Genomic DNA, 21,612 nt, shown 5'->3' on the forward strand with positions numbered 1-21,612 from the left:
ATGTGCTGGAATACCTAGCATGTATGCACTGCTGAAACAGAGATGCCTGCGTTGGCTCGGTCATGTCGTGAGAATGGATGATGGCCGGATCCCAAAGGATCTCCTCTATGGAGAACTCGTGCAAGGAAAGCGCCCTACAGGTAGACCACAGCTGCGATACAAGGACATCTGCAAGAGGGATCTGAAGGCCTTAGGAGTGGACGTCAACAAGTGGGAAACCCTGGCCTCTGAGCGGCCCACTTGGAGGCAGGCTGTGCAGCATGGCCTTTCCCAGTTTGAAGAGACACTTGGCCAACAGTCTGAGGCAAAGAGGCAAAGAAGGAAGGCCCATAGCCAGGGAGACAGACCAGGAACAGACTGCACTTGCTCCCAGTGTGGAAGGGATTGTCACTCCCGAATCGGCCTTTTCAGCCACACTAGACGTGTTCCAGAACCACCTTTCAGAGCGCGATACCATAGTCTTTCGAGACTGAAGGTTGCCAACTACTACTGGCAACCTTCAGTCTCGAAAGACTATGGTATAAGTCTACAGCACCCGGTATTCCCAGGCGGTCTCCCATCCAAGTACTAACCAGGCCTGACCCTGCTTAGCTTCTGAGATCAGATGAGATCGGACATGTGCAGGGTAAGAGTTGCTGTCACTACCAAGGAAAAGAACCAAGACGCTTGGGACTCCAGTTTCTGCATGCCATTGCCCACATTTTGTTCTCTTGCTGGCTTCCATAAGAAGCAAGATTCCCATAGCCCAAGTTACAGACCAGCTGCCGTTACAAGGACTGGATGGAGCAGAAGACAGCTTCCCTACGATGCACAGAAGACCACAATCTGTTGTAGGTCACAACCTGTTTGCAATCTTCTGCTCAGCTACCACCATGCGACCAGAGGCCTTCAGACAAAACACACCCTTCGCTTCCGCTGAGCTGTGTTTAGTGGTTCCTTTAATCTTTTAAGCTCCCGAGTCTAATCTAGCAGCTGCCGTCAAAACGACTTATGCAAAATGGGGAGGAAGAGATGGGGATGGTGAGAGATTCAGGCCCATCCAGGAACAGGACTACTGAGAGTTTCCTTCTGTTGAAGAGTATGTCTAGGAAGAAGAATCACAGACACACGGAGGTTCCACTAATGCCGAAAGCTGATTATACAATCTCATCACTGTTTCTCTGCCACATGGAGAGCTTGATCCGTAGCAGTGTCAACCGTGTGGCAAAGCTTATGCTCAACTATCCTGAATGCTACATGCAACTGAAGGTCAAACATCTAACATGGACCCCCAAACATGTAAACTTACCCAATCCTAAATAGTAAGCTTATGTATTTAAATCAGCAATTTTTAATGTTTTTCAGTGTTTCAATGCTTTTTTTTTTTCTCACAGCACACAGACCTCTATGGTCTTCCACCTCTTGTGATGTCACTTCCAGCTTCCAGGAGACTCTTCTGGGTTCTTCAACTCTGTTTCTAGGGCAACTGTCTACAGTAACAAATTATCTGTCCCTCTTCTTACGTCAGCAACCATGGGCTTCAAACTCCTGCGGCACGTCTGCTGACGTTGGTGTTGGCAACTATGAACAAGTGGTGCCTTGGGCATCACTTGAAAAGAGGGGCACCACTAAGTAGGAGGAATGGGGGCCACCAACCAGATCATGAAGCTGCTGCCCCCAGCTCATGTTTCAGCGCCACCTTCAAGTGAGATCTCACTATGCACCAAACTTGCTTCTCCCTTGGAGACTGGCCTTAGAGCTGCAATGGCACAGCGGCAAGACCCCCAGCCTGCCCTGCGCCACCACTTCCTGTTTCAGCGGCTTTGTGATCTCATTGCCGCACTGCTCAGGTCTCTCCCCTGGAGGGCAGACTCGAAAGGAGAAGCTGAACAGTGTCACAGCAAGAGTACAAAGTCGCCAAATTGCCAATCCAGACACTAACCTGGAAGAGACATCATGACATCACAACCCCAGGTACCCTGAAGCCTAGATTATGCTTCGGGATGCAGTCACTGAAATCTGAAAAAGCCACATCGTCCTTCAAGCAGCTTTGTCACCATGTAGACAACAGGCAAGGTAAACAACACGGCCTGTCGCCCCATTTAGCTAGTACGAAATGCCACTTTGTCTAACCGTTGTAATTCAGAACGTTACATTTCACTGCAGGGGGTTCTTTGTGGATGTCATTGGATGACATGCAAGTAACAGGATACATACTGAAAGCCAGACACTTAGACACACCACGTCACATGGCAATGTCAAGAAGCCAGAGCGCGCCCAGCAGGAGAGAAATCAGGATGCCTTGCAGGCTGCCTTACACGATTCAGACCATTGGTTCCATGTGTGTTTGAATGTGGTCCGCACCGACTGGCAGCCACTCTCCAGGGTTTCAGATAAGGTTCCTTCTCAGATCTACCTCAGCGGCAGAGCCCCTGCTTTGCACGCCCAGCTTCTATCCCAGGTAGCATTTCCCAGAAGAAGGGCTCGGACAAGTCCTCAATTTGAAACCATGGAAAGCTACTGACAGTCTTAAGCTGGATGGACTAAGATGGACATGGTGCAGTTGCGGACCTACCATTAGGTCTGATGGGGCAAAAACCCCAGGCTCAAGGCACCAGGACCCTGCGGAAGCCTCTCCGAGGCTCCCAACGGGGGGGTGGAAAGCGTCGGGGAACCTCACAGAGGTTTCTCTGATGCAGGTGGAGTTTGTGCGAGGCTCCGTGAGGCTCTGGTGAGTAAGGGGGGGCGGCAAATTTCTGCACAGGGGGGGCGGCGGTAGCCTATGGAGGGGCACAATGATGGACCTTTGCCCCGGGCGTGGGGCTAGGGAGGTTCGCTGCTGAGTCAGTGGCAGGCCCCTATAGGCCTATGAGTCAGAGGCTGTCCAAAAGTCACTCAGTGGGCTCCATGGTGCGGTGTGGGTTTGGATGCAAACCTCCGTATTGCTAGTATAACCCAGGGCTGCCCAAACCCCAGCCCCCGGGCCACTTGCGGCCTGCGGGGGGCCCCAATCCGGCCCCCCAGGGAGCCCATCTCCAATGGGCACTCGGCCCACTGGAGACCCACTAGAGCCCTAGAAGGCTAAGCACCCACAGGACAGCAGGAGCCCCGCCCATCTGCAACCCTCCCATTACGTTGGGGAGGCTGCAGCTGAGTCCAGGCGTCCCATGGGGGTGAGAAGTCCTGGGTCTGTTTGCCCTGCTGTTTGGGTTGGGGGGGCGGGGGGTAGGCACTGAGGAGGGGCTGTGGGTCTATTTGTGTCTCTACATGAAGTCTTAACGTGAAGTCTTAAACTGTGGGTCTATTTGTGCTGCTTGCATGTGCTGGGGGGTGGGTGCTGCCAGGGAGAAATTGCGGGATGTTTGAATGCCGCTGGAGAGCATGTCTACTCGGCAGTAAGTCCCATAGAGTCAGTGGGGCTTACTCCCAGGAAAGTGTGGATCCGATTGGGCTGAGAGGGTGCTTGGGGTGGGGGGTGGGCGGGGGGGCTGGCACTGCAGGGGAGAACTCATGTTTGAATGGGGAGGAAACCTACTGTTTTTGCTGGTTGGGGTTGCTGGCAGAGAGGGAGGAAGGTGGGCAGGAGGTCTGGTCTAGAGGGTAGAGCCTCCATTTGCCTGAAGATTAACATCCACAAGGTCGCCAGTTCGAGGCCACCGGCACCGTGCGACCTTGGAGCAGCTGACAAGCTGCAGCTGAGCTGTTCCATCTGCTCGGAGCGTGGGAGGATGGAGGCCAGAATGTTAAACCAGATCGGAGTGTAACATCTTGAATGTGGTGGTTCTTGAAAGAGAGAACCTTCTTTCAATTTGTAAAAATCCCTGCGTGGATTTAATAAGCCTGCCTGTGTAAACCGCCTTGAATAAAGTCTTGAATAAAGACCAAGAAAGGCGGTATATAAATACTGTGTATTATTATTATTATTATTATTAAGGTGGGGGGTCGGTTTGTGAAGGGGGAAATACACACAGCTCTCTGCCCGCTTCTAAGTTTGTTTGGTGCTGGGTGCAGGCTGGGTGGGGGGGGGGACTGAGAGAGGGAGACAGGCAGCTCCCTTCTCTGTGTGAATGAGGAGAAACAAACTCCTGTCCGGAGAGAGCAGGTGCCCACCAGCTCCCCGACTGATTGTGTTCCTTTGCTGCTGCTTGTTGCCAGGATGGGGGGAGGGGAGAGAGAGAGAGTAAAAACCTGCTCCTGCATGGGGGGGGGGGAAGGAGCCCACTCTGACTCCTCTTAAGTTTGTCCTGGACTTTTCCCTAGGAAGAGGTGTGTTATGTGTGTCAGGAATTATTCTAACAACCCTCCTTTTCTGGATCTCATGTGTATTATAAATAAGCTCAGTAAAATTCATTCATTCATATAAGTGCCATCTCTAATATATTCACTTACGTAAATTTATTCAAATTTGAAATGTAAATTTCCCCCGCCCCCCCCCCCCCCGACACAGTGTCAGAGAGATGATGTGGCCCTCCTGCCAAAAAGTTTGGACACCCCTGCTCTAACTCAGTAGTTTCCAAACGTTTTAGGACCCGGGCCCACTTTTAAAAGCGACATTCTGTCGGGACCCACCTAGGTTTACCGGACTTTTAAAAAAGGAGATCTAGAAAGAAAAATGTAATTTATATATAAGTAATAATATCCAGAAAAAAAAGACACCTGTTGCCTTATCATGTGTCTGTCTGAGTCCGTTTTGAAAAGGTTATCCCCCCCTAAGCAGTACCCCTAGTTCTGCACTGGAAGGGCTACAAAGCCAACACTCCTTGTATGTAACTGAAGCGTTGCCAAGAAGGGAGAAGAATAACATTCTTGGACGAGATGCGCTTGCCTTCACGAAGCTTCGCCGCAGCATGTCTAATGCACAACACTTGTGCTTCTCAAGGATCTTCTGGGGAGCCATTCACGTCTCCTTGACAGCAACAAGTGTGCTTGACACAGCTCTCGCACGCAATCCGGAGACCACTTGCCGTCAAGCGGCTTCGCTCTCTTTACTCACCGCATTGTCTTCCGCCCTCTTCAGACATTGGCACTCCGTGGAGAGCAAAGGAATGAGGGGTTCCCAAGCCTGTGACCGCTTTGTTCAGCCTCTCCGCTGATGAAGCAGGCCAGTTAGCCTGCCTCCCCCACCTTCTCTGCACTGGTGCTTGTTTGCCTGGCAGAGACTATCACTGAATGTAGGGGGCATCCCCACCTGGCACATCTTCTGGAGACAAACTCTGGGTGAGGTCAGCTCAGGTGCATCAGAGGCCAGGGGCAAGCAATACAGTCCCCCAGGGCCCCACAGGTTCACTTTCCACAAAGCGTGAATATCTGGCTGGGCTGATTCCGGAAGCTGACAACGTGCTCAAAAAACCAACGACATTACATCCCCGGCGCACTGTCCAGCCTGCCTCCTCTCTCCCCTTTGGCCGTAGTCCCAGCTCTCAAGGTACCTGAGGTGGGGCACCAAAGATTGCCACTTTCCCCTTCTTTCCCTCCACTATTATTCCTTTCTTTTCTCCCCCACCTCTTTTCTTGCCTTGATCCCCTTTCCTTTCTTCCCTCTTCTCTTCATTTTTGCCAAGGGCACTTTGCCAGCACCAGCACCTTACCTCCTCCACTCTCCTCCTTCCAGGAGAAGAAGGAGAGAAGCTAGCTAGAATCAGTCTTCCCTCTACGTCTGCACCACTCCACGGACCCCTTCACTGGCTGTGTGGCAGCAGAGTGGACTTCCAGATGCAAAGTGATTCTGTTGCACATCATCTCCAGACGTCCGAGATTCTGGGCTACATGAAGCTCATACGAGCATAAGAAGAGCCCTGCTGGATCAGGCCAAAGTCTCATCCAGCTTCCTGTATCTCGCAGTGGTCCACCAGATGCCCCAGGAAGCACTCAAGACAACAACAGACCCGCATCCTGTTGCCACTCCCTTGCATCTGGCATTTTGAGATAGGCTACTTCTAAGTCCACGAGGTTGCATGTACCCATCATGGCTTGTAACCTGTGATGGACTTTTTGTCCTGGAATCTGCCCAATCCCTCTTTAAAGGTATCTAGGCCAGTTGCCATCACCACATCCTGTGGCAAGGAGTTCCACATATTAAGCTCAGTGTGGTTGGGATTTGAGCTGTGCTTAAGGGTCAATAGCTAGATTGCCCTTCTTGCCAGTGTGACCTCTAATCCACTCTTCCAAGAGGAGGAAAAGGAATGGAGGAGACAAAAGAGAGTGACTAAGATGATTGCTGGGTTGGGGCACCTTCCTTATGAGGAAAGGCTAGTGCGTTTGGGCCTCTTCAACCTAGAAAAGAGACGCCTGAGGGGGGACATGATTGAGACATACAAAATTATGCAGGGGATGGACAGAGTGGATAGAGAGATGCTCTTTACACTCTCACATAACACCAGAACCAGGGGACATCCACTAAAATTGAGTGTTGGGAGAGTTAGGACAGACAAAAGAAAATATTTCTTTACTCAGCGTGTGGTTGGTCTGTGGAAATCCTTGCCACAGGATATGGTGATGGTGTCTGGCCTGGACGCCTTTAAAAGGGGATTGGACAGGTTTATGGAGGAAAAATCCATTACGGGTTACAAGTCATGATGCGTATGTGCAACCTCCTGATTTTAGAAATGGGCTATGTCAGATGCAAGGGAGGGCACCAGGATAAGGACATAAGAACAGCCCCACTGAATCAGGCCCTAGGCCCATCTAGTCCAGCTTCCTGTATCACACAGCGGCCCACCACATGCCCCAGGGAGCACACCAGATAACAAGAGACCTCATCCTGGTGCCCTCCCTTGCATCTGGCATTCTGACATAACCTATTTTTAAAATCAGGATGCAGGTCTCTTGTTATCTGGTGCGCTCCCTGGGGCATTTGGTGGGCCGCTGTGAGATACAGGAAGCTGGACTAGATGGGCCTATGGCCTGATCCAGTGGGGCTCTTCTTACGTTCTTAACTACAATTCCCAGGAAGCTTTGCAGGTCTCTTGTTACCTGGTGTGCTCCTTGGGGCATTTGGTGGGCTGCTGTGAGATACAGGAAGCTGGACTAGATGGGCCTATGGCCTGATCCAGTGGGGCTCTTCTTATGTTCTTAACATATTGGGGAGAAGACAGGGAGAACCAGAGCATACCAGGGGGAGAAGGGGAAGAGATAGAGACATGGAGCATTTTGGGGGGAGAGAAGAAAGAGAGAAGCAGAGTGTCCCAGGAGAATGGAGACAGAGGTGGACATATCTGGCTCAAAGCAATCTATTTAACCAGCAGGTCATCTGGTATAACCAATGATCCTTCCCCCCCCCCCCCCCAAGAAAAGAGCACATGAGAAAAAGGAACAAAGGAGTTCACCCACAGCTGCTGTGGTCATTCAGATTAAAGGATGCCACTGTAATGAAATTACACTCCCCAAGAACTGCATTTAAAAATAAACCACAGATTTGCTTTGATTTCTGGAAGGATCCAAGGCCAAAGATGGTGGAAGGGTGGGAGGGAGCGTGTCTGTCGGCGAAGAGGATTGCAGAGCATGTTGGCAGGGTGGACAACAAATTCTTCCCAAACGCACAGAAAAGCATCTAGGGACCTGGGGGTGCTAGAAAGTGAGCAGATGATCCTTAGAAACCACAGAGAAGAGAGTTATAAGGCCCAGATAGGAGTGGGCCCCGAGGGCACCAGGTGACACTTCTTTGCAACCTTGGTCTCTCTGCAACCTTTCCGTCCAGGTCTGCTGTTACTGCTGACGGCACCTTCCTACCAAATGCAGGAAGCACCTCCCAGTGAGTGAGTCACTCAAACTCACTCAAGCTCAAGGGTCAACCCAGACCTACTTGCAAAGAGCAAGACTTCCTTACCCCACTCCTCCCTGGTCTCCGAGAAAACCAGGAGATAGGCAGGAGAGTTATCAAGATAGGAAGGGTGGGCATAGCCAAGGGGAAACTGGGCACAGCTGGGAACAGGGGGGTTTGAGTTGCATGGCGATGGGGAGAGAGGACAGGCTAGCTGAGCATGCCAAAATGCACCCAAGGAATGAAGGCTCTGCAGTGGTGTCATTAGGGTTTACATCACCTGGTACTGGAGGCCAGCGCATCCATGATGGACCACCTCCCATGCAGTGGTGGGTGGGGCAACACCCTGGGTGGGGGACATGGTGAGGTACCATTACCCCACCCCCACATTTTTTTGCTATAACGTTTGATTGAATAGAGGTATTTCAACGCAGTCTGTTTCACTGCATTCTGCATAAAATTACACATGAAATGATATATAACATTATGGTATTTGAAAATACCACAATTTAAAAAAATGTTGGCCGGTAGTAGTGTCACCTCCCTGTGTGTGACACCCAGTGTGGCCTGTACCCCTGTACCCCCTAGCTGTACCCCCTAACCCCTGTACTGCCTCGTGGAGAGGACAACAACCCCTTCCCTTCATGGGAAGCAACTTTGTATGCTCAGAAATCTCTATCAAAATGCTCTGAGCATCATCAGGAGATGCCCAGAATTGGACACAGCAGTCCAGGTGAGGTCAGACCAATGCAGAGTGAAGCAGATCCACAGCTTCCCACAGGCATTCTTCTCGAGAGGAAGAAAAACAAGCATGCGCTCCCCACAGCCCCATCAGTCCCATAACCTGTCCCTAGGAAATCCCTGCATCGGTGCTACCTTCCAGGCATGTCTTACTTCACTCAGCTTTCCAGCCTTAGTTCAATATCTCAAATCTCTCCAGAGCGCATGGAGGTTATTTGAAACTGCCACAGTAGAGCTCAACTCGAATGTTTACCACTAAGTGGGTAGGTTGCCGTTATCCAAGATGAGACCAGCATGACTCACAAGTGGAGGCAAGGAAACTATAAAAATCAGGAAGGCTTTCTCTAGAAAAATAAAAGACTTGCCTAAATGAGGAGAACAAAAAGGAACATGAATGCTGGCCAAAGGCACGGAAGCCGACAATAAGCAATGTGCAAAAAGAACATGAGAGTGTGGATTTAAAAAATGAAATGCCCTGAAATGATCACAGAGCTGGAGCACCTTCCTTACAAGAAAAAGCTACAATGTTTATGGCTTTTTAACTTGGGGAGGGGGGAGCTATAAGGGGATACACGAACAAGATTAATAAAATGAAGCGTGGGTGTCCGGAAAATGGACAGAGAGAAGCTCCCTTTCCCCTCTCTCACAATTCTAGAATCAGGGGTCACCCAATGAAATTGACCTGTGGGAGAAATATACTGGGGGAAAAGGGATATTTATTCACACAAGGCATGATCTCCTGAAATTGTTGCCACAAGACGTGATGATGGCCACTAGCTTGGCCGACTTTACAAGGGGACTGGACCAATTCATGGAGGTCAACCATTTCCCTGGCTATATGCTACTTCCAAACGGACGATATTCTCCAGGGATGCCAATGATTGGGACACATTTGACCAGGACACAATCATCCAGGAACCAAATACACTAGTAACCTGTGGGAAATAGGATAGTGGACTTGATGGACCTTTGGCCTGATCTGACAGGGCTTTTCTTGTGCTACGATGTTAATTTTTAGCGTGAAGATGGTTGCCTTTTACTGAGCCTGACCCTTGGTCCATCTGGCTCAGAAACATCTGCACCAGCGGTTCCCAAACACGTTGTGGAGCAAGGTTTGACCCCGATACCACCACAGCGATCGCCTCCTGGAGGGCCCTGCAGACTTGCAGTCCCTTCCACAACCCTTCGCACAGCTGCAGTGAGCTCCATTCTGCTCTCGGAGCTCACTTCTGTTTTGCAATCGTGCAGATTGGAAGTGAGTTCTGAGAGCTGATCAGAGCTCATTCCAGCTCTGCAGAGGGTCACGGAGGTTGCAGGATGCTCCCAGGTACATGGGGATGTCCCCGCGGTGCCGCTATCACTGTGACGCTGTTGGGGTCCCATTTTGGGCCACTCCCCTTAAGGGGGAATGGTCCAGTTTTGGCTCCCAACGGTGGGTTTCCACCCACCACTTTGGGAACCACTCATCTACACTGACTGGCAGGAGTTCTCCAGGGTTTCAGACATGGGTCCTTACCTGCTCCACTCTGAGACACCGTAGATTGAACCGGAGATGTTCTGCATGCAAAAAACATGAGCTATGAATGCTCCTAATGGACCTGTGAACCCAGTGAGTCAGATCATTGGTCCCCCTAGCTCAGTAGTGACCTCCCTACAGGGTCTCACATTGGAATCTTTCACAGATCTACCTACTTAGAGATGACAGTGCTCGAGTTTGAGACCTTTGGCATGCAAAGCAGTTGCTCTGATGATCACATCCCCTTCTATGCAAAATAAAGCAAGTTTCCCAGAGATTCACTTCCGTTTATCTTTGGGATGAGCTTGTTCATAGGAAGAACACAATCTCTTTTTGTTCTACATGTTAGATTAGGAAAGTAAAATCTCCACCACCACCACCCCCAAAATGCATTTTGTCTCTTCTTGGCCCATCCAATATACACATTTCTTTGGAAGCAAGACCCATCAAACATAGCAGGACTTTGCTGTAAACACAGGTAGAACTGCGCTGCAGTCCGTTTCACTATAATGAAAACACCCAACTCTACAGAAAAATGAGGAATGAATGGTCCAACAGGCAAGAGACCCATTTCAATCTTAAGCAGAATACAAAAGAAACATAAGCAATTCTTAGCCGCTTTGAGTACCCGGCAAGGAAAGAAAGCGGGGTATAAATTTTGTAAATGAATAAAAATAAACACACACAAGATACACAGGGTCTGGCTTGCATTTACAACACAATCATATGCTGGTTTACTCAGAAGAAATTTGCATTATGTCCAATGGGGCTTACTCCCAGAAAAGTGCGCTGCAGATTGCGCTGTTAATCAACTGATTAAAACAAAAACTCACCATGAATTTGGTTGGCTCCCGCCTACACGTTTGAGTCCATCATTTTAGTCACCAAAGCCACTCTTAGGAGTGATCACAGACCACCACTGAGAACCATTCCCGGGTCTGTCTCACTGGTGTATATGTAAGGTATATCAATGAAGTCAAGCCCTTTGTAAATTTCCTGCTGGGCAAGCAGACCAGGCGATCATTCACACAGAGAAATACTCTGAAGTGTACTTCAACTATGGTCCAGCACAAAAGGAGAGTGGAAACCTGACCCCAGTGAGACTAACACTCAGTTCATTCAAAATCTCCCAGAAGCAATTCCTTTATTGAGGACGTCGCAAGAAATATGCTCTGCTTGCAGACAGAGAGGAAAGCAGAGGAATTTGTCTTAAAAGCACTAATTCTTAAGAGGATCCAAATTGCATTTCTGGTTTCATGGGAGGGCATTTTGCCAGCTGAAAAACAGTGAATAGGGACACATGTAATTGCTAATGATATTTGGATTGTGCTAGAATCAAGTCTACGTAATTTGCACTGCATGGCAGAAAGAGAGAGTGATAAATTTTACAGCCCAGCCATAACTGGGACTTGCCAGTATGTGTGTGTGTAAACAGACAGCTAGAGGTCTCCTCGAGGGTGTTCTTACTTCGTGTTCTTACTTGGAAACTCCTCGAGGGTTTCCTTACATGGTGTTGAGCCTCAACAGCCTCTATCTCCTCCACAGAGGCTGTTGAGGCTCAATACCAAGTAAGGAAACAAATGTCCCCTTACTTGATGTTGAGCCTCAACAGCTTCTATGAATCTACTCAGATCTGTGCCAGTTAACAGAACCAAGTGGCCCTATGTAGGACTTGCAGGCCTGGGAGGACAGAATGTGGCAGCAGCCTCTGTTGCCACCCCTGCTCCGCCCCCCAGGCCTGGTCCACTTACCCCCCCTCCAGTGCCACCTTCTCCCCGCTCAGGATCGCCTCTCACCGCTTGGTGGCAAACGTACCACCATCGGCTCCTTTGGCCTCTCCAACTGAAGAAGAGAGGCTGTGCCCAGCCATGCTGGTCTCCACACTGATGCCTGCTATCTCCTAGCCACCAGGAAGTGATTTATGGCACTTTGATCATTGCTGTTGCCAGGGGCATGTGTCTGAGATGGGCGCTGCGGCCCAGACGGACTGGGCTGTTAGTCTTTCTATAAGAGTCACTGGAAAAAGCGGAACTCCTAAGCCACGCTGCCTGGAATTTCTCACAGCAACGTTAAGAACAGAATTAATTACGCAAGAACATGGCAGTGACCTTTGACTTTAAGAGGTCATTACATAAGAACATAAGAACAGCCCCACTGGATCATTAGACAAAGTCATGGTGGACAACACACACATCAATGGCTATTTGCCAAGGTGGTGGTATGGAACCTCCATCTCCAGAGGCAGTGTACCACTGAATACTAGTTGCTAAGCAACAAACAACGCTGAGATGCTCTTGCCTTTGTGTGTCCTACTTCTGGGTGGCTACTCTGAGAATGCTTGTCCAGACAGACCTTTGGTCTCCCCCTGCAGGGATTATTTTATGTTCCTACAAAAGTAGGTCAGTACCAGTCATCCATACAGGAAAGAGGGCAGGAGGTCTGGTCTAGAGGGTAGAGCCTCCATTTGCCTGAAGATAATAATAATAATAATAATAAAACTTTATTTTTATCCCGCCCTTCTCCCTAACGGGACCCAGGGCGGCTTCTAACAGGACCCAGGGCGGACCCAGATAACATCCACAAGGTCGCCAGTTTGAGGCCACTGGCACCGTGCGACCTTGAAGCAGCTGACAAGCTGAAGCCGAGCTATTCCATCTGCTCTGAGCGTGGGAGGATGGAGGCCAGAATGTGAAACCAGATCAGAGAGAAACACCTGGATGTTGTGGTTCTTGAAAAAAAGAACCTTCTTTCGTTTGTAAAAATCCCTACGGGGATTTAATCAGCCTGCCTATGTAAAACGCCTTGAATGAAGTCTTGAATAAAGACCAAGAAAGGCGGTATATAAATACCTGTATTATTATGGGTTCATAGGCCAGCTCTTTATTTGGAAATCAAGATTACCTGTTGTTTCCACGATGGAACTGGGACATTTGGAATTCTCCATTGTAGTAGTTTCCAAATTTGGTCTACAGTGCTGTTTAGGCAAGGATCACGACAGTCTCCCTTCCTCCAACTCATGTGTGCCTCAAGACACCTGGTTTGGTCGAATCCAGCAGGGCTCAGCGTACATTTTCTTTCCCTGTATAAGGTACTTCCAAATGCCAAAGCCCATTAGTGTATAACCCAAATGCCATGCAGAAGGCAAAATTCACTTCGTAACTGAAGTACTTTCATGAAACAGATCCTTTCCCTCTGCTGGCTTTGATCTGCCAAATGCTTTCAGCAATAAAAGAAAAAAAAAGAGAGAGAAAGAGGGAGCAGTTCTGCTTGTTAGTCTGCAGAGGGGGCTAGAACCTAAGCCAATTCTCAAAGAGTTTCTCTCTGCAGAGAAAGGCCATACGCGTTTCCAAAGACCATCAATATTCAGCAAAACTGCTCATAGTTCATAGGATCAAGTGGGGACAGTTTGTTCCTGAAGAGGAATCGGAAGGGTGCACATACCAGCCAAATCCAGAATTATTATCTATTGTTCTTTGCATACTGGGATTAAATCTGGATTAGGGAACTTTAAAAGTTAGCTATGTCTTCAATCACAGGGTGCTGTTTCACATGTTATGCGACAGCAAACCCGGGTCTGCCCCTGCCAGCCAAATTAGATGTCACACAGGAGACCAGTGATTAGTATAAATCTGCATTTTGGACAATGTGGGCCTGCCATCTGGGCAGGGGAGATTAGAAAGAGCTTCCTCTTGAACACTAGGGAAGCTGTCACCACTCCAGACTGCACTTCAGCTATGTCCAGGGATAGAATTCCAGATGGGTTTGCAGCATTAAATTAGCAAATCGACTGTGTTGATTGTCAGATGGGTTTGCAACATTAAATTAGCAAATCAACTGTGTGGTTCTCTTGGATTGGGACATTTCCACCTCCATGTGCGGACTGCTCCAGGTGACCAAGGAATCTCAGTGCATTTTGCTTTTTTCCTAGACTCGTGTGTAAAAGTTAATTACAGTCTAGAAGGGTGAACCCAACTGGAACTGCATCTCCAATCCTCACCCCCACATCCCAGATACTGTAACAGGGATGGCGAAACTTGCTTAAGAGCCACAGAGATAAACATCAGATATTTGAGAGATGCCATATTTAAAAAGCATTAAAATTCTTCAATATATTCACTCGCCATGAACATTAAACTTATGTTTTAATGCAGCAGACTTTTGGTTTTTTACCTAGAAAATTATAAAGTCTGAACATTTCTTATTTACCTTTTATATTAATGGTGATGCAAAAAGGAGCCCAACCAATGCATTTCCACAAGCTGCACATTATATCCCAAAGAGCAGCATACAGTGGCATAGCTAGAGGGGGTGCAAAGCACTAAGTTTTGCAGGAAGCCTGCAAGGGACCCCTCCCCCTCTCCTATGGAACCATTCAAGTTGATGGTTGCATCCCACCACCCAGAATGGCTCCAAAGGCGACGGGGAGTGGCTGCTTGCATGCTGCAGTGAGGCTTCCTGCAAAACTTAGTGCTTTGCACCCCCTCTAGCTACGCCACTGGCCGCATGTGGCTCCCAAGCTATGGCTTGGCCACCCCTGGACTATAAGGGGCTTGAGCAGGTGAATTCCTCTCCTTTCCAACCCCCTTTTTATTTTCTTCTTCAGCTGAGAGCTCTCAACATTAAGCAGATCCTGCAAACTGTCAAACATAAGCTTTTGCCAAGCCCTGTATATGCAGTTTTAAAAAAATTATAAACAAATATACCCATGCAAGCTTAGGAATTGCAAATGCAGTCTCCTCTTACTGTGTAGCTGCCACTAGGATGTGCATTCATCCCTGCAGATGAGCTTATGGATACACACATTTTGTGTGTACACATTCATTATCCATGAATACAGGCATTCCATTGAAAAGAAGGCAGGGCAAATGGAGAGCAAACACACTGAGATGTGCAATGGGTGCATACTTATTTACAGCCCAACCTTATGCATGTTTACTCAGAAGTAGCCCCCCTGCATTCAACAGAACCTGCTCCCAGGTAAACGTGCATGGGATTGCTGCCTTAGACGCTCTGGTTCCTGATCCAGGACGTAACGCACGATCTACTTGTTAAATGTGGAATCTCCTTCAGCAGTAAGGATGTGTGAGAAGTGGGGGGAAGGGTAGAAGAAAACAATTTCTTCCTCTTTCCTGCACTGCTCCTCTTCCTCTTCATTAAAATGTCACAACAGAAAAAAAAAAGTAGAAGCAAAATCCACACATGGAAAAGAAAACCCCCAGATCTGCAAGGAAATATACCCGTCCATCAATAAAAGAGGAAAGAGAAAATCCATCCATTAACACAAAAAGCCCTAAATATTATTCCATTGCTCCCTAGGAAAACCTGCCAGCCATTCTAATACAATTCTTGACCTTGACCCAGGGAATATGCTATTTTGGGGAAAGAAATGGCTTGGGGGGGGCTGTCAGAGGGGAAAGATTTTCAACTTCAGAGAGAATCTATTTATTCCTTAAGTCTTTGTCGAGCACACACTCCAGGTCACAGCAGTTTAGATTTTCTATTACCCCTTTGCTATAAAAGAGCAGACAGAATATGAAGATGGAAGACCTCTCTGCCGGCAGTGTATTGAGTGAGTAAACAGAGGATCCGAGAAATGGATGAAGCCTTGATGTGAGGTTGTCCCAAGGGGTTTACTCAAGAAACAAGCAGATTTTTTTTTTTAAATGGGTACTTTTGGAACTACAGAAACCAGAAGTGCCTTTCTGAGGCCTTCAGGAGGTCCTCTGAGAGGCCATGCACCTCCACCCCAGGCCTGTGGAGGACTCCAAAAGGCACTTCTGGTTTTTGTCAGAAATCAGAAGTACCTTTTGGAGGCCTCCAGAAGGCCTCAAAACACTTCCCGGATGCAACTGGAGGCTCTTTAAGCCCTACCACAGATTCCATTATTTGTGGATTTTGGCATCCACAGGGTCTAGGAACAGATCCCCAGCAGATACCAAAGGTGGACTGTACAGACCTTCCTATCTAGGGATCAGACTTCTCAAGTGTAAGGTACAGATTGTGTGAGCTGCTGAGCACGTATTTGGATGATGGCCTGTCCTACTTGCATATGGGAGAGATGTGGGTGCATGCACTTGTGCAAGACCCGGTCACCACCTAACCGTATGCGGACGTGTTTCATCTGAACTGCTACACAATGCATTAATAGAATATTAACAACATCACAAGAGCTCTGCTGCATCAGGCCAAAGGCCAAACTAGACTCACATCCTGTTTCTCACCATGGCCAACCAGATTGCTCCAAGCAACCCACCCATCTCCCACTGTGGGTGCCCTCTGCATGATTTTTCTCAGTGATTTTCAACTGTTGTGCTACAAACTCCAGCATACCTGCCGATCTTTGGCGACACACCGGTCAAAAATTGTTGCTCTAGCACAGGGGCGTCAAACGCATTTCGTACAGAGGGCCAAGCCACATTCATGGTGCCTGCTGAGGGCTGGAAGTGACATTAAGAAGGAAGTGATGTCATTAAGCAGACAATGGCCAGAAATAAGCACTTTGTTCTCATGTTGGAACTCATTAGCTGCAAATGATGGAAGAGAAAATATGCAGATCTTGATCATATTTTCAAGATATGGGAGAGCCCAATTATCTTGTGGGTAGGATAAAAGAGCATCTGTGGGCCGTATTCAGCCATTGGTCCTTGTGTTTGACACCCACTGCCCTAGTATTTTGAGGGTGGGGTGAAAGCTCCTCACCTGCCTGATAGGACAACTCAATGGCACAGTTCTGCCTGATTAGATGAAGTAGGAGGAGCAATTTCTGAATCTGGATGGAGCAATTGGCAAACCAGGGACACTGCAGTGCTAATTATTTTAAAGCCATATTTCATCCAAGCACCAAGGGCCGGTTTTGTACAGTTGTACAACATTGTGTGTCAATAGAACTTCATCAAATGGGATATCTGGAGGAATACGGACATCACGGAAGACAAAGCAGAATGGGACCATCGAAATCCAGCCATCCTTGCTCCAAACTCACCTTGTTCCGACCACCACATTTTTCTGTTAACACCGTAGATCAACCAGAACAAAAGCCTGGATTTTTTTTTTCCCCAGCAGCAAAAATAAAGCTGGAATCACTAACTTAAATGTTGCGTAAATGGGTTACGCAACACGGCTGGGAGGATTTTTTAAGAAACCCATAAGGGAGTCCACAACTGGCTGCTTCTGAAATATTAACTTCCACCCCGCCTTCAATTGCCCAGTTTCCACTTGCGATTCAAAGTGGCTCCAAAGGTCATGAGCTAAATATACAGTTTATGTGAAATGCAGAGGCAGAACAAGTAATTGAATATCATCAGGAAGCAGAAAAATGCTGCCATTTTCTTAATGGCTACAAGCACAAGGTTTATGGTTTACAAATTAAATTTGAGGAGCTACTCGAGCGAGGTCTGCGTTTTGCCCTTCCGATCAGGCAACCGAGGAACTGAGTCACACCGCTGACAAACTGCCAAGAGAAGAACAGCCTTTGGAGTCAGTCAACTCAAAGCATTTTGTCAAGGGTTCTGTACACGACAGTGGGCTCCCAAACTTTTGAGCGCAGCAACCCACCCACTGATACTGGAACCACGTCCACCACTGTGGGTCGCTCAGCGCTTTGCCTGCAGAACATTTCTGGGAGGCCCCTAAAGACTGCTTCTGGGTTGCGCTGGGCCTGAGGCAACACTCTGTTGAACGTGCGGGCCCTGGAATGTCTCCTGGAAGTTGCAGGCACAAATCGTAACCTGGGTGTCACTTCCAGTCACTTCTGGAAGGCATTCTGGGGCTCTGTTGGGAAGATGTTCTGATCGCTCAGAACGTTCCAATGTTCAACTAAAAGCTACCCCGCTGGGAAAGAAAGTCCTTTCATGGTCAGCTCACCTGTGCAGACATTTGATGCCTGCTGCATCAGCGGGGTCTGAGCAGATGGCAGATTCAGGGTGCCTTTCACCCTGCTATCACCACCTCCCTTCAACCCGCCATCAATGGAAGCAGCAACAATCCGCTTCCCACTCACTCACCCAAGCAAGAAGCAGTTCATTCCCGTTCTTACCGTCCTCCTCGTGTGCTGCCGTGAAACCCAGAAGTGCAGGACTTCCCAATTCATTTACAGGAATAGCACAAATGCACTTCCAGGTTTCACTGCAGCATGCGAGAAGCGCAGTAACGATACTGGGTTTTTTCTTCCCATAGTGCAGAGGCAACAGACCTGAGATGGCATCAGATAGTGCTCCCGAGTCCACTGTATCTAGTGTTGTCCTTTGGGACAATGGAGAACAACTCTTCCCCCTCTTGCATAGGACTTCTTTCCATATCGGAAGAGTACTCCTCTGTCTTTTCTCCCCCAGGCTGAGCACACTCAGTGCTTTCAATCTCTTCTCAATGGACTTGTTTTCCCATTCCTCGACCATACCTGTTGCCATTCTCTGATCTGATTGCAATGTGTCTACATCCCATACAGCACTCAGAACTATGCAGTGACCCACACATTTGACTAGAGCAGAATCAAAGTGGAACTGTTACTTCTTGGGACTTGGACACGATAGTTCTGTTCATTCAGCTTAAAATCACATTAGCCTTTGTTGCCACTGCGTCACACTGCTGACTCATCCCCCACTTGGGATCAGCTACAACCCCCATATCTTTCCACATGTATGACTGCTAAAGTCATGTGTATCCTCCAACCCTGCATCTGATTTTGGCTTTCGCCTGTCAAACAAATGCATGTATTCAGACTCTGCAAATATTTCTGTTGAATATGCAAACCAAGTAGGAAGGCCGTCACATCCAACCACATTTTCTCTCTCTCTCTCTCACTCACACACAAAAACACACACACACCATTTATCTTTAGCCAAATGAATACTGGAAAAGAACTCTAGTACATTTTAATGACCTTCTCCTGAATCTTTTTCCAGTGCTCCAGTATCCATTTTAGAAAGGCATAACCAAAATGGCACAGTGCTCTTAAACGATTGATTGATAAGACCTTATTCAAACACTGAAATCTTCCAACCTTAGCTGATGAAGATGATTCTTCCATTCCCAGGAAGAGCTTTATAAGCAGTTCTAAAACACTATGTGACATGCCATTATTTCTTTGAAGGCTGGTGGAAATAACAGACCCACCTCCTGTGTTCCACTAAGAGACTGCCAGTAATTATATCACTGTTGCATTGTTAGTGTATTGTAAGCTATTGGAGAAGACTATTTTCAATATTTATTGAGTACTAATGTAAAAGTTCATTTTCAACACTGCCAGTGCCAAGTTTTAGGGTGGAAGATAATTGTCTTTTCATCAACAACAAAAGCACTGCCATCATACAAAGAAACCAAGCTGTAAAGTTTATGGCAGAAGCTTTCATCACCACCATCTTTGGGTTTAAAGAAATTAATGTGTTTTTATTACATCTTTCCCCCAGTTTTCTTAACATAAATTTGATTCTGGGTTAACAACTGCACGTACGACCCAATAAGAAGAGCACACTAGATCAGACCCAAAACCCACAGCAGCAACCCAGATGCATGCAGTTAGCCTGCAGGCAAGACCTTGTGGTCCTTGTCTTTTGTATTTCAACAGTATCTGGTATTCCGAGGTATGCTGCTTCTGTTCATGGAGGCTCCATCATGGTTAGAAAGAACGTAAGAAGAGCCCTGCTGGATTAGGCCCAAGGGAACCCATCTAGTCCACCTTCCTGGATCTCACAGTGGCCCACCGGATGCCTAAGAGAAGCCCACCAGCAGGACAGATTATTTCTTAAAGTGTAGCTTTTTATCCATTTAAATTAATCATTCCCAGGCTTCCTCACTCTGGACAAACTGGTTTAAGAACACCAATACAAACTGCAAACATACAGGGGGCCCTTGTTATTCATGGGTAATGGGATCAGAAAAATTGACTTGGTGGGCGATATATAACTACTATCCCTCCCCAATAGGAAATAATAGGATAGACTCTGATTAGGACCAGATGATTTGAAACACCTCAAAAGCTTATTTTGAAATATTAAAGTATTTATACTAGTGGTTTCCAAACGTTTTAACACTGGGACCCACTTTTTAAAACACTCTAACAGGACCCACCTAGCTTTATGAGACTTTTAAAAGTTTAGAAATATTTATTTATTTGCAAAAAAAAAAATTCATTTACTTTAATAAGACAGCCCTAATGAACTTTAACGAATGCGCTCCTTCCTTTCCCATTACTCCCCAGGGGGAAAAATTTTTTCTAGCTTTTTAAATTCTTTATTAGAAGGCATCAATTAAGATATATTTATCTCTCTCTGTTTACACATACTTGCAAACTTTAGATATAGGCTGATGGGTTCTGAGCTGTCTGTGACAGATCAGGAGAGAGATCTTGGGGTGATGGTGGACAGGTCGATGAAAGAGTCGACCCAATGTGCGGCGGCAGTGAAGAAGGCCAATTCTATGCTTGGGATCATTAGGAAAGGTATTGAGAACAAAACGGCTAGTATTATAATGCCGTTGTACAAATCTATGGTAAGGCCACACCTGGAGTATTGTGTCCAGTTCTGGTCGCCGCATCTCAAAAAAGACATAGTGGAAATGGAAAAGGTGCAAAAGAGAGCGACTAAGATGATTACGGGGCTGGGGCACCTTCCTTATGAGGAAAGGCTACGGCGTTTAGGCCTCTTCAGCCTAGAAAAGAGACGCCTGAGGGGGGACATGACTGAGACATACAAAATTATGCAGGGGATGGACAGAGTGGATAGGGAGATGCTCTTTACACTCTCACATAATACCAGAACCAGGGGACATCCACTCAAATTGAGTGTTGGGCAGGTTAGGACAGACAAAAGAAAATATTTCTTTACTCAGCGTGTGGTCGGTCTGTGGAAATCCTTGCCACAGGATGTGGTGATGGCGTCTAGCCTAGACGCCTTTAAAAGGGGATTGGACAAGTTTCTGGAGGAAAAATCCATTATGGGGTACAAGCCATGATGTGTATGCGCAACCTCCTGATTTTAGAAATGGGTTATGTCAGAATGCCAGATGCAAGGGAGGGCACCAGGATGAGGTCTCTTGTTATCTGGGGTGCTCCCTGGGGCATTTGGTGGGCCGCTGTGAGATACAGGAAGCTGGACTAGATGGGCCTATGGCCTGATCCAGTGGGGCTGTTCTTATGTAGGAGCTGAGCTCTTTGAAGGGCAATTAGCTCCTACAGTTTGCAAGATAATTGCTAATTGGTCTGCAAAGCTCCTGCAGTTTGCAAAATAGCTACTGAACTCTTTTGCAGGGCAGTTAGCAGCTACCTTGCAAACTGCAGGAGCTGAGCTGCTGGCAGAGTAATTCACAGCTCTCTGATTTTTGAACAGCCTCAGAGCTTGGGGCAATTCGCTATCTGATCCTGCCACCTCTGTGTTTACATTGGAAGCTCTGCTCAGCACTTTGCAACCCATCAAAAACCAGGTTGTAATACACCAGTGAGTCCTAACCCACAGTTTAGGAAACACCAATTTATACTTTTAAAACATTGTGGATTCTAAAACTCTTAACAAATATGTTTTTAGTTGGCTACATGTGAAGTAGGATACATTAAGCTTGGCTGTGACTGAAAATTTTGAAAATCCACAGAAATCCCAGGCTCTTGTCCAAGATCCTCATATGTGCA

At 47.5% G+C, this 21,612-nt stretch overlaps 1 protein-coding gene and 1 pseudogene across 2 annotated transcripts in view; both read right to left on the reverse strand.

Annotated features, from left to right (window-relative positions):
* Positions 1–21,612, reverse strand: part of AUTS2 (activator of transcription and developmental regulator AUTS2) — a 656,992-nt gene that overhangs the window by 489,140 nt on the left and 146,240 nt on the right. The gene's annotated exons all lie outside the window — the stretch shown is intronic.
* LOC136659539 (5S ribosomal RNA) lies at positions 524–643 on the reverse strand (annotated as a pseudogene).

The sequence above is a fragment of the Tiliqua scincoides genome, chromosome 8 (genome assembly GCF_035046505.1).
Source record: "Tiliqua scincoides isolate rTilSci1 chromosome 8, rTilSci1.hap2, whole genome shotgun sequence".
Lineage (NCBI taxonomy): Eukaryota > Metazoa > Chordata > Lepidosauria > Squamata > Scincidae > Tiliqua > Tiliqua scincoides.